The sequence below is a fragment of the Schistocerca piceifrons genome, chromosome 8, assembly GCF_021461385.2.
Source record: "Schistocerca piceifrons isolate TAMUIC-IGC-003096 chromosome 8, iqSchPice1.1, whole genome shotgun sequence".
In the NCBI taxonomy this organism is placed as follows: Eukaryota; Metazoa; Arthropoda; class Insecta; order Orthoptera; family Acrididae; genus Schistocerca; species Schistocerca piceifrons.
In genome coordinates this window covers 460,703,449-460,715,857 of record NC_060145.1, presented here as the reverse complement: position 1 = coordinate 460,715,857, position 12,409 = coordinate 460,703,449, and the positions used below count along the sequence as shown (strand labels likewise).

At 42.9% G+C, this 12,409-nt stretch overlaps 1 protein-coding gene across 1 annotated transcript in view; it reads right to left on the bottom strand.

Moving 5' to 3' along the window:
* The window catches only part of LOC124712461 (diacylglycerol lipase-alpha), a 402,074-nt gene that overhangs the window by 154,571 nt on the left and 235,094 nt on the right, over window positions 1-12,409 (bottom strand). The gene's annotated exons all lie outside the window — the stretch shown is intronic.

Below are 12,409 nucleotides of genomic sequence, written 5' to 3'. Positions count from 1 at the left end.
TGCAGAATCTATGGATTCATGAGGTTATCTCCATACCCGTACATGTCCATAAGCTCGATACAATTTGAAACGAGACTCGTCCTACCAGACAACGTGTTTCCAGTCATTAACAGTCCAACGTCGGTGTTGAGGGGCCCAGGTGAGATATAAAGCTTTATGACGTGTAATCATCAAGGGTACACGAGTGGCCCTTTGGCTCCGAAAGCCCATATCGATGTTGTTTCTTTGAATTGTCCGCACGCTGACACTTGTTAATGGCCCAGCATTGAAACTTCCAGCAATTTGCGGAGGGGTTGCACTTCTGTCACGTTCCTGTCACGTTGAACGATTCTATTCGGTTGTCGTTGGTCCCGTTCTTGCAAGATCTTTTTCCGGTTGTAGCGATGTCGGAGATTTGATGTTTTACCGGATTCCTAATATTTACGGTACACTCGTGAAACGATAGTGCGGTAAAATTCCCACTTCATTGCTACCTCGGAGATGCTGTGTCTCATTGCTCGTGCGCCGACTGCAACACCACGTTGAAACTCACTTAAATATTGATAACCTGCCACTGAGCCAGATACTTGCTGTTTTATATAGAAGTTGCCGACCGCAGCGCCATATTCTGCCTGTTTACATATCTCTGGATATGAATACGCGTGCCTATACCAGTTTCTTTGGCGCTTTAGTGTAGATGCTGGGGAGTGCTGTGATCGTTACTCTTGAGAGGTACTGTATATTACCTCACATAATGGGTATTAACATGAATAAAAGTGCATGATATAAAAGAGTTCAGAAAATACATAGCTATCGGATTTTTAAAAATTGTATTTATGGTATATTACTTCGTGTAATGGATTTAATACGAGAGGAAGTACATGCCAAAGATTTCATAACACAAATGACTAATAGATTTTTAAAGAAAAAGATCATACACACACAGGTAACTGAGGACTATTTAAACACTGCAGACAGTATCATTATCACATTAGTCATCGGCATTTACATGTTGACTCTGTAATTCAAACGTCAAACCCCCTTCACAGTATTTCCCCATGGTCCCACTCTCTAACAGCGCATGAGAAAAATAAACGCTCAAGTCTCTCAATATGAACTCTAACTTCTCGTATTTTATGAATATGATTACTTCTCCCTACGTACGTTGGCAACAATCATCTATTTTCGCATTCAGAGGAGAATGCAGATGACTTAAATTTCGTGAAAAGATCTCGCCGCAACGAATAATGTCTTCTTCTGATTTCCATCCCAACTCGCTCATCATATTCGGGACACACTATTCTTTATTCCGCTAGAATACAGAACCACCTGCACTTCTTTGGACTTTTACGATGTCCGCATGTCAGCCCTATCTAGTTGGGATTCCATATTGCACAGCAGTACTCTAGCAGAGGACGGACAAGCGTACTGTAGCCATTTTCCGTAGTAGACCTGCTGCATCTTCTAAGTGTTGTCCCAATAAAACGCTGTCTTTCTTTGCCTTCCCCACGACTTTGTCCACGTGATCTTTCTAATTTAAGTTGTTTGTAATTGTAATTCATGGTATTTAGTTGTACTGATAGCCTTTAAATTTGTGTGATTTATCGTGTAACCTAAATTTAACGGATTTATTTTCGTACACTTGTAGATGGCCTCACACATTTCCTTATTCAGAGAACTGCCACTTTTCGCCCTACACAGATATCGTGTCGAAGCCATTTTGCAATTGCTTTCGATCTTCAGATGGCTTTACTATATGGTAGACGACAGCATCATCTGCAAACAACCTAAGAGTGCTACTCAGATGGTCTCCTACATAGTCTATGTTGATTAGGAACAGCAGAGAGACCAAACACTTTCATGGGGAACGCCAGAAATCACTTCTGTCCTACTCTATGATTTTCCATCGATTACTACGGACTGTGATCTTTCTGATGGCAGTCACGAAGCCAGTCGCACAACTGAGACTATACTCCACAGACGCGCTTGAGAGGGATAGAGTCAAAAGCCTTCCGGAGGTCTAGAAATAGGCAATCAATTTGAGATCCCCTGTATATAGTCTACTCTGCTTCGTGCGAATGAAGAGCTAGTTTTATTTCACATGAACGATATTTTCTTAATCCCTGTTGACTATGTGCCAACTGTTAATTGTTACCTTTGAAGTAATTCGTAATGTTCGAGCACAGAATATGTTCCAAAATCCTACTGCATATCGACGTCAGTGATGTCTGTAATTCATCGGGTGACTTTTATTTCTTCTGTTTCCTTTCTTGAGTATTGGTGTGACCTCTGCAACTTTCCAGTCATTTGGTACGAATGTTTCTTTGAGCGAGAGATTGTATATGGTTGATAGCAGGCTCTAGGATTTACAACCATAAAATTTATACTCATTTGTCTATTCACACGCAGTCACATACGTAGGAGTCGGCAGAAGAAAATGCTAACGCACATTTTAGTAAAGATTTATCTGATCAAGTGATGTTGTGTTTCCGAATTGACCACATGCTGGTAACAATTAGTTTCATATGTACCTCTAGAAAATACTGTCTGATATAAAATTACTTACGGTAATTGTAGTCATGATCTTGTCTTTGAATTTAAAGAAACATATAACACCCACCAACGCAAAATACGCTCTTGTGGGTTAGCAATTTTCTTCCGTTGACGTATTAATGTCCAGCATAAGTGGATCAGTTGATTTTGACACATTGTTACGCATTGTTAAGACGCACTAATGCTTGTTGTGCCGTGTCAGATTCTAAGAATTCCTACATGTAGTAAAAGAAGTATTTTTTTAATGACTGATCTGAGTTTAAATTTAAAATCCTTTAGGTCTGTCGTCTTTGTGGTATAGTTTTGTCGAGAGGGGAAACTAACGTTAATTAGTTTTTTGATCTTATGTCATGGTGGTGTTGTCCACTTTATTGATGTTTTTCTTCGTAAAATACAGTAGATCAAGTACGAGTTGTCATGGAAGAAGTAATACACTAAGTTTCCCAAACAATAGTTTCCACACTTCTTTCTACTGTTTGGACAGTATTATTCTGACTGTATTCTTTTAGAGTTCAAACAACTTCACTGTCTGTGTACTTTGTTCCCAAAAAAGAATTCTGTATCGAATGAAAGAGAGCGTAGTAAACTGATGATACTGATAATCGCTACATTTTCTGGTGATCAGGTCATAACACTACTTTGCTGTTTGGTACTGGATTTGTCAACGTGGCCTCTCTATGACAGTGTGACATTAAAGTCCAAGAAATCTAGTTTCATTAGAAAATTCAACGTGGCTAACGTTAAGTGATATAGTAGGAACCACTGAAGTTTTATTTTGGTCAGTATGAAAGGTTGGGTCAACAGTTTTGTTTATATTAAACAACAGTCAGTTTGATTTAAGCCATGAGTTTAGTTGGGCTGCACTTTTGTTCATCAGAGTCTGGAGTGGTTAGTTTGCGCCAGATATAACTGTGGCGTTACCAACAAAGAGAATGGTTTTGTTGCTGGGGAAGTTCAAAGGAAGGTCATTCATGCAAAGCAGAAATAAGAAGGGCCATAAAGCTAACCCTTGTGGACCCCATGTTTTATGGTTTGTATACACGAAAGTGCAGTACTGGAAATTCTGGAAGACTAGATGTCCCTCTAACTAAGGGCTCACCTTCTGAGGATGTAATGTTTCCAAGTAGGGAAGGAATTAGCATATTTCATCAAAATATAAGAGGTATTAGAGATAAAGTTAGTGAACTGCTAATAGATGTTGTCTCTGAAATTATTGGTATATCAGAGCACCACTTAAATAATTTGATAATTCGGAGGCTTCCTTTACCAGGCTACAGATTAGCTGGCTGTTTCTCAAGAAGTTCCTTGCAGGGTGGGGGAGTGGCTCTGTACGTAATAAACAGTATTCCATTTGAGTCCATAGACGTATTACGACACTGCACTGAACAGATATTTGAAAGTTGTGCAGCGTTAGTTAAATTTAGTGAAACTATACTTGTAATTGTTGTTGTTTATTGGTCCCATAACTGCGGCTTCAGAGCATTTTTGCTCAAGCTACAGAGGGTTCTTGATTCACTTTGTAGGAAGTACCAGAAAGTAGTTATATGTGGTGACTTCAATATTAATTTTGTGTATGATTGTGCAAGAAAAAGGATGTTGGTAGATCTCCTAAATTCATATGATCTGATGCATACTGTGTTTTTCCCAAATAGGGTGCAGGGGAACAGTAGCACAGTCATAGACAATATTTTTATTCATTCTTCATTACTAGGTGGGCATTCTGTTAGTAAAGGCGTGAATGGCCTATCAGACCATGATGCACAAATTTTAACACTAAAAGGCTTTTGTACTCAAACCAATGTCATATTTAATTACAAACTATGTAGGAAAGTTAATCCAACAGCAATAGAGAGTTTTTAAAAACTTGTCAAGGAACAAGAGTGGCAGGATGTTTACAGTGCCGATAATGTAGACGATATATGCAATGCTTTCCATAACACATTTCTAATGCTCTTTGAGAGTTGCTTTCCATTAGAACATTCTAAACGGGGTACTAGCAGTAACGGGCAGCCCGGGTGGCTGACTAGTGGGATAAGGATATCATGTAGAACAAAGCGGGAATTATATCAAAATGTTAGAATTAGTCACAATCAAGCTACAGTAGCCCATTACAAACAGTACTGTAAGGTGCTTAAAATGTTGTTAGGAAGGCAAAGAGTATGTGCAATGCAAATAGAATAGCTAATTCATAGGATAAAATTAAAACCATATGGTCAGTTGTGAAGGAAGTGTCTGGTCAGCAGCACAAGGTCGATGATATAAAGGCAGTCTGCAGTAAAAATATTTCTGTTACTGATAAATCAGATATATGTACAGTATTTAACAATCATTTTCTGAGCATTGCTGGTGAATTAAATAAAAATTTAGTCTCTACAGGGAATCATATAACTCTCTTGGCAAATGCCTTTCCGAGACTGATGTCTGAAATACTCCTCTGTGATACAGACAAGAGGGAGATTAAGTCAATAGTTAAATCACTGAAGACTAAGGACTCTCATGGTTATGATGGAGTGCCCAGCAGAATGTTAAAGTACTGTGCTGCACATGTCAGCTCTGTATTTAGCTATATTTGTAATTTTTCCTTTAGGAATGGCCAGTTTCCTGAACGATTAAAGTACTCACTAGTAAAGCCGCTTTATAAACAGGGATGGGTCAAACAAAATGTTTCGAAAGCTTGGCATATTTTTGGATTTAGCCAAGGCATTTGATTGTGTTGATCACAGAATACTGCTCCAGAGGTTGGACCATTAAGTAATACGGGGAGTAGCTTACAATTGGTTCACCTCTTACTTTAGCAGCAGACAGCGAAATGTCATTATTCACAATGTTGAGAATGGCTGTGATGTGGGGTCTGAGAGGGGTACAGTCAAGTGGTGGGCTCCCCAGGGATCAGTATTGCGGCCACTCGTGTGCCTTATTTATATAAATGATACGTCCTCTAGTATTACGGGTAACTCTCAAATATTTATGTCTGCTGGTGACACTAGCTTGGTAGTATAGGATGTTGTGTGCAACAGTGGCTCAGTTTCAAATAGTGCAGTTCATGACATACGTTCATGGCTTGTAGAAAATAAACTAACACTAAATCACAGTGAGACTCAGTTTTTACAGCTTCTAACAAACAATTCAACAAAACCTGACGTTTTAATTTCACAGAATGGGCTTATGATTAGTGAAACTGAACAGTTCAAATTTCTAGGTGCTCAGATAGATAGTAAGCTGTCGTGGAAAGCCCACGTTCAGGATCCTGTTCAAAGACTTAATTTTTACTATTGGAACGGTATCTGAAGTGAGTAATCGTTCGACACGAAAATTAGTCTACATTGCTTATTTTCATTCGCGTATGTCGTATGGTATTATGTCCTGGGGTAACTCTTTCCGTTCTAAAAGGATATTTTTGGGTCAGAAACGGGCGGTTCGGGCAATAAGTTGCGTAAGTTTCTCGAACCTCTTGTCAACCCCTGTTCACGAGTCTGGGTATTTTCACATTGGTCTCTCAATATATATATTCCTTACTGTCATTTCTTGTTAAGAGAATATTGTCACAGAAGAAACCGAGTAGCTCCATGGTGTAGCGGTTATGATACTGAACTGTTAGACGGAGGGTACTGAGTTTAAAACTCAATTGGACTCTACAATTTTAATTTGTAGAAGTATTTCTAGAGGTATCCACAAATGTTAATATTCATTGTATTGGAATGTTCTGTAGCTCTATATGTACTGCATGTGTTCTGGCCGGAGGCAGTTCGCTCCGCGATCTTGTAGGCGCAAGTGCTGAATAAACCTTCGTGAAGTGAAGTTAGTGTTCATCATTCATCTAATTACACCTCCTTCTAGGTGACGTTATTGTGGTGGAGGCGCTGGGTACTGGAACTTATTATCGACGACACAGCGGTTCCAATGAGGCCACGACAGAGCCGCCGTTTACGTGGCGAGAAACCCGAGTTCGAGCCGTATTCAACAGATCGCAGTCTATCGTAGACAGAAGAAGAAGAAGAAGAAGAAGAGGGCGTCACGATGACAGCATCTGTGTGCCACCACATGAGACATCCTTCCGGGTTCTCTGGTGACGATGGCCAAGATCCAAATAAGTGGGTGAAGGTATATGAGGGTAAAGCCAGATTTAACAAATGGGATGACTAATTGTGTTTGGCTAACCTATTTTTCTACTTGGAGGGCACTGCCAAGCAATGGTATGAGAACAAAGAGGAGAAGTTGGGAAGTATTCCAGGAGGATCTGCACAAACATTTAGGCGACATATAACGACAGAAATGCAAGGCTGAAGAGAAATTAAAGTGCAGGGCACAACGTCCTGGAGAAAATACAGCATCCTACATTCAAGACGTCTTAAAGCTGTGTAAAATAGTGGATCCTAGAATGAAGGAGGAAGATAAGGTTGCACATCTCATGAAGGGTGTTGCTGAGGACATGTATCAAGCCCTACTCCTCTAGGAGGTTTCAACAGCAGACGCCTTCATAAAATGGTGCCAGTATATCGAGACAATCCATCAAAAAAGAACTACATGCAAGGAGTTTGAACGGCTTCCAAACATTGTATCGATGTCTGTGATGGAGGAAGCAACTGAATTCACAAGCCTTCATCGTCAGAAAGTGGATTGCACGGCGAGCAGAAAACCGAGACGCTTCAAGAGGTCATAAGGGGAGAAGTAGAGCAGACACTCAACACAATCTTTCGTCCTTCATTTCCCTTTAAAACGGTGAAAAAGTCGAGACCCAGGCGAAGTTACGTTACTACAATGCCGCTTGAGGAACCTGTTTGGGCACCAAGGAGGACCCAGGAGAACCAACCAGTGCGTTTCCACTGTGGGCGACCGGGATATGTGGTGCGCTATTGTCGGAAAAGGCGGCGGATATTTGATGACGCCCGCGTCAGAAGACAGCAGACCGATCTTAGCCGAGGCCAACTCCGGGACGACGAAGATGAACTAGAAGATGTGGACGCAGGGCGACGTAGGTCACCATCGCCGCAAGCTAGCCGCTGGAGAGGACGCTCCCCAACAAGCCGATCAAGGTCCCCATCGCCGTTTAGAAACTCCAGCCGATCACCTAGCCGCCGCAACCTGGAAAACTAAAGGGTGCGACCTTCCTTGGTGGTGAAGAGAAAAATCCTCCGCCGTCGATCACTACAAAAATGATAGGAAACTACGTCGATATCCTCATGGATAGCCGACCAGCCCAAGTTCTTGTGGACTCTGGAGCATCATATTCAGTCATTTCGGAGCAGAAAACCGTATTCGTCGACAGCAAAACATCTCTGCTCAAGGTGGCTAATGGGAAATATGTAAAACCTACAGGAAGATGTATCATTCGTGTGGGTATAAGTGGCCATACATAGTCCTTAGAATTCATCGTCTTACAAGAGTGTAGTCATGATGTCATTCTCAGATGGGACTTTTTGAAAACTTCTCAGGCAATTATACGAGGGCAGTTCAATAAGTAATGCAACACTTTTTTTTCTGAAACAGGGGTTGTTTTATTCAGCAGTGAAATACACCAGGTTATTCCCCAATCTTTTAGCTACACAACACTATTTTTCAACGTAATCTCCATTCAATGCTACGGCCTTACGCCACCTTGAAATGAGGGCCTGTATGCCTGCACGGTACCATTCCACTAGTCGATGTCGGAGCCAACGTCGTACTGCATCAATAACTTCTTCATCATCCGCGTAGTGCCTCCCACGGATTGCTTCCTTCATTGGGCCAAACATATGGAAATCCGACAGTGCGAGATCGGGGCTGTAGGGTGCATGAGGAAGAACAGTCCACTGAAGTTTTGTGAGCTCCTCTCGGGTGCGAAGACTTGTGTGAGGTCTTGCGTTGTCATGAAGAAGGAGAAGTTCGTTCAGATTTTTGTGCCTAGGAACACGCTGAAGTCGTTTCTTCAATTTCTGAAGAGTAGCACAATACACTTCAGAGTTGATCGTTTGACCATGGGGAAGGACATCGAACAGAATAACCCCTTCAGCGTCCCAGAAGACTGTAACCATTACTTTACTGGCTGAGGGTATGGCTTTAAACTTTTTCTTGGTAGGGGAGTGGGTGTGACGCCACTCCATTGATTGCCGTTTTGTTTGAGGTTCGAAGTGATGAACCCACGTTTCATCGCCTGTAACAATCTTTGACAAGAAATTGTCACCCTCAGCCACATAACGAGCAAGCAATTCCGCACAGATGGTTCTCCTTTGCTCTTTATGGTGTTCGGTTAGACAACGAGGGACCCAGCGGGAACAAACCTTTGAATATCCAAACTGGTGAACAATTGTGACAGCACTACCAACAGAGATGTCAAGTTGAGCACTGAGTTGTTTGATGGTGATCCGTCGATCATCTCGAACGAGTGTGTTCGCACGCTCCGCCATTGCAGGAGTCACAGCTGTGCACGGCCGGCCCGCATGCGGGAGATCAGTCAGTCTTGCTTGACCTTGCGGCGATGATGACACACGCTTTGCCCAACGACTCACCGTGCTTTTTTCCACTGCCAGATCACCGTAGACATTCTGCAAGCGCCTATGAATATCTGAGATGCCCTGGTTTTCCGCCAAAAGAAACTCGATCACTGCCCGTTGTTTGCAACGCACATCCGTTCCAGACGCTATGTTAACAGCTCCGTACAGCGCTGCCACCTGTCGGAAGTCAATGAAACTATACGAGACGAAGCGGGAATGTTTGAAAATATTCCACAAGAAATTTCCGGTTTTTTCAACCTAAATTGGCCGAGAAAAAAAGTGTGTTGCATTACTTATTAAACTGCCCTCGTAGATTGTGGTTGCTCGAAGATTATGCTAGACGAGATGAGATACTGTGGACAGGAAGATGCGCATCCGAGTGTGTGGAGACTATGTGTGCTGGATGAAGTGATCATTCCTGCAGTCAGCGCTAGAAAGGTAGCTGTCGTTTCATGACATGCATCAACCCACGGATCTTGTAGTGGAATGTAAGAGAAGCATACCACTGGAGAATAACTTTGTCATCCCAGCCTGTGTCGTCTCGTTAAGAACGGATTCGGTGAATTGTGGATAGTTAACTGTCGCCGAGAACCGCAGATCCTTCCAAGACACATGTGTGTAGCAAACGCTGAGCCGTTCACTGATGAACAGCTGACCGTCACTGAAACCTCCCATGCCTAGTCTGTGGGCGAAATTAGCGCTACCACTACGAGACAAGATCTTCCAGCTCGATTATCACCAGATCTCACTAAGAAGCAATTTGCCATTCTTCACGAGTTCTGTGAATACTTCAGTCCACAGGTGAAGCGCCGCATTAGCACTGGACCATCAACCAATAAGTCAGAGAACGTACCGTGTGTCAGCAACGGAACGTCGAATAATTCGCAACGAGGTAGAGAAAATGATGAAGAATGACATCATTCAGCCTTCGCAGAGCCCATGGTCGTCACCAGTGGTCCTCGTCTGGAAGAAGGATGGCCGTTGGCGTTTTTGTGTTGATTACAGCAAGCTTAATAAGATAACTACAAAGGGACGTTTACCCTCTTCCACGAATTGATGTACACTAGACTGTCTGAAGGGGCTAAGTTTTTCTCAACCACGGACAGGTACTCGGGATACTGGCGAATCGAAGTAGATGAGGCTGTCACGATAAAACTGCATTCATCACCGCTGAGGGCCTGTATGAGTTTAAGATAATATCGTTTGCTTTGTGTAATGCACCAGTAACTTTTGAACGGATGATGGATAATCTTCTAAGGCACCTGAAGTGGACGATGAGTCATTGTTATTTAGATGACATTGTAGTGTTCTCAGAGACATTCGATGAACATATAAAAAGACCGAGGGCCGTTCTTAAGTGTCTCCAATAAGGCGGACAAACTTAAACCAATAAAGTGTCTCTTTGGAGCAAAAGAAATCTACATACTTGAACACCTTATGTCAAACGAAAGTGTGCGGCCAGACCCAGAAAAAGCGAGATGTATTACGGAATTTCCTATTCCTAAAAGTCTTAGAGACGTGAGACGCTTCCTAGGATTGTGTTCTCATTGCCGTTGTTTTATCAAAGATATTTTTATCAAAGCCAGGCCACTCCAAGAGTTGTTAAAAGCTGATGCTATATTTATCTGGGGTGGTGCTCAACAAGATTCTTTCGATGTTCTGCGAAAAGCTCTGACGACGGACCCTGTACTTGGTCTGTATGATGAGACAGCACCTACAGAACTACACACAGATGCCAGCGGGTATGGGATCGGTGCCGTTCTGATGCAAATTTCGGACGGAAAAGAGAAGGTTATAGCCTATGGATCTAGGACACATACAAAAGCCGAGAAAAACTACTCAACTACAGAGAGAGAATGTCTTGCTGTGATCTGGGCCATGTGCAAATTTCCACAGTATCTCTATGGAAGGCCATTCACAGTGGTTACAGACCATCATTCACTTTGTTGGCTGACAGGTGCTAAGGATCCAACAGGACGACTCGCCAGGTGGGCACTACGTCTTCAAGAGTATGACATTACCATAGTGTACGAAAGCGGAAGAAAACACCAAGATGCCGACTATCTCTCATAAAACCCTGTGCAAGATCATCAAGATTTTGATGAAGATAGTGACTGTCTCGCTGCATTCCAGGATCTCTCTGCTGAGCAGAAAAAGGACGCCAAGATATCTCAAATTATGCTTCAATCGGTCAGAGGATGTGAAAGGACAATTTAGGGTAGTTAATGGATTACTTTGTAAGAAAAACTTCGTTCCGTTTAGAAAGAGGTGGCTACCAATGATTCTTAAATACATGCGCTTAGTTTTTCTACAGAAATTCCATGATACACCTGAGGCCGGACATTTAGGATTTATAAGACATACGACAGAATCCGCAAGAGATTTTTCTGACCAGGTTTATTTAGGAGTGTCCGTCACTATGTGTCGCACTGTCTAGAGTGCCAGAGGAGAAAGGCAGTTACTCGGAAACCACCTGGTGGACTCATACCAATTACACCAGCCGAAACGCCTTTCCAGAGTGTTGGTATTGACCTCCTCGGATGATTTCCAACGTTTGCTAGGGGCAATAGATGAATTATTGTTTTCACTGATTATCTGACACGCTATGCCATTACAAAAGCCGTGAAAACAGCCGAAGCATCAAAAATGGCTCTGAGCACTATGGGACATAACATCTGTGGTCATCAGTCCCCCAGAACTTAGAACTATTTAAACGTAACTAACCTAAGGACATCACACACACCCATGCCCGAGGCAGGATTCGAACCTGCGACCGTAGCAGTCGCGCGGTTCCGCACTGAGCGCCTAGAACCGCTAGACCACCGCGGCCGGCGTCGAAGCATCCGAGATAGCCAAATTCATCCTGGAAGACTTTGTATTAAAACACAGTGCCCGAAGGTAGTTAATTACGGATCGAGGGAAAGTTTTTCAATCGAATCTTGTGACAGATAAACCGTCGGTGCAACATTACTCATGACATGACGACTGCCTACCATCCACAAACTGACGGGCTTACTGAACGTCTTAATAAGACCTTGGCCAACATTGTTAAGCAGAGCAACTGCGATGAGGTGCTACCTGTCGTGACGTTTGGCTACAACGCCGCCAAACAAGACACCACAGGATTTACGCCATTTTTCCTGGTGCATGGGCGTGAGGCGACTACGACGATGGACACTGTGTTTCCGTTACATCCTGATGACGTGGACGACGACTACATCGGCCAGGTGTTAACCAGAGCTGAGGAAGCTCGGCAGGTGGCTCGACTCCGCACGCGGCAGGCTCAAGAAAACTATCGCCGAAGGTATGACGCGGGCCATCACCGTGTTGTCTACCAGCCTGGAGACCTTGTCTGGATCTTCACTCCTTTTCGGAAGGTTCGTCTCTCCGAGAAGCTCCTGAAGCGC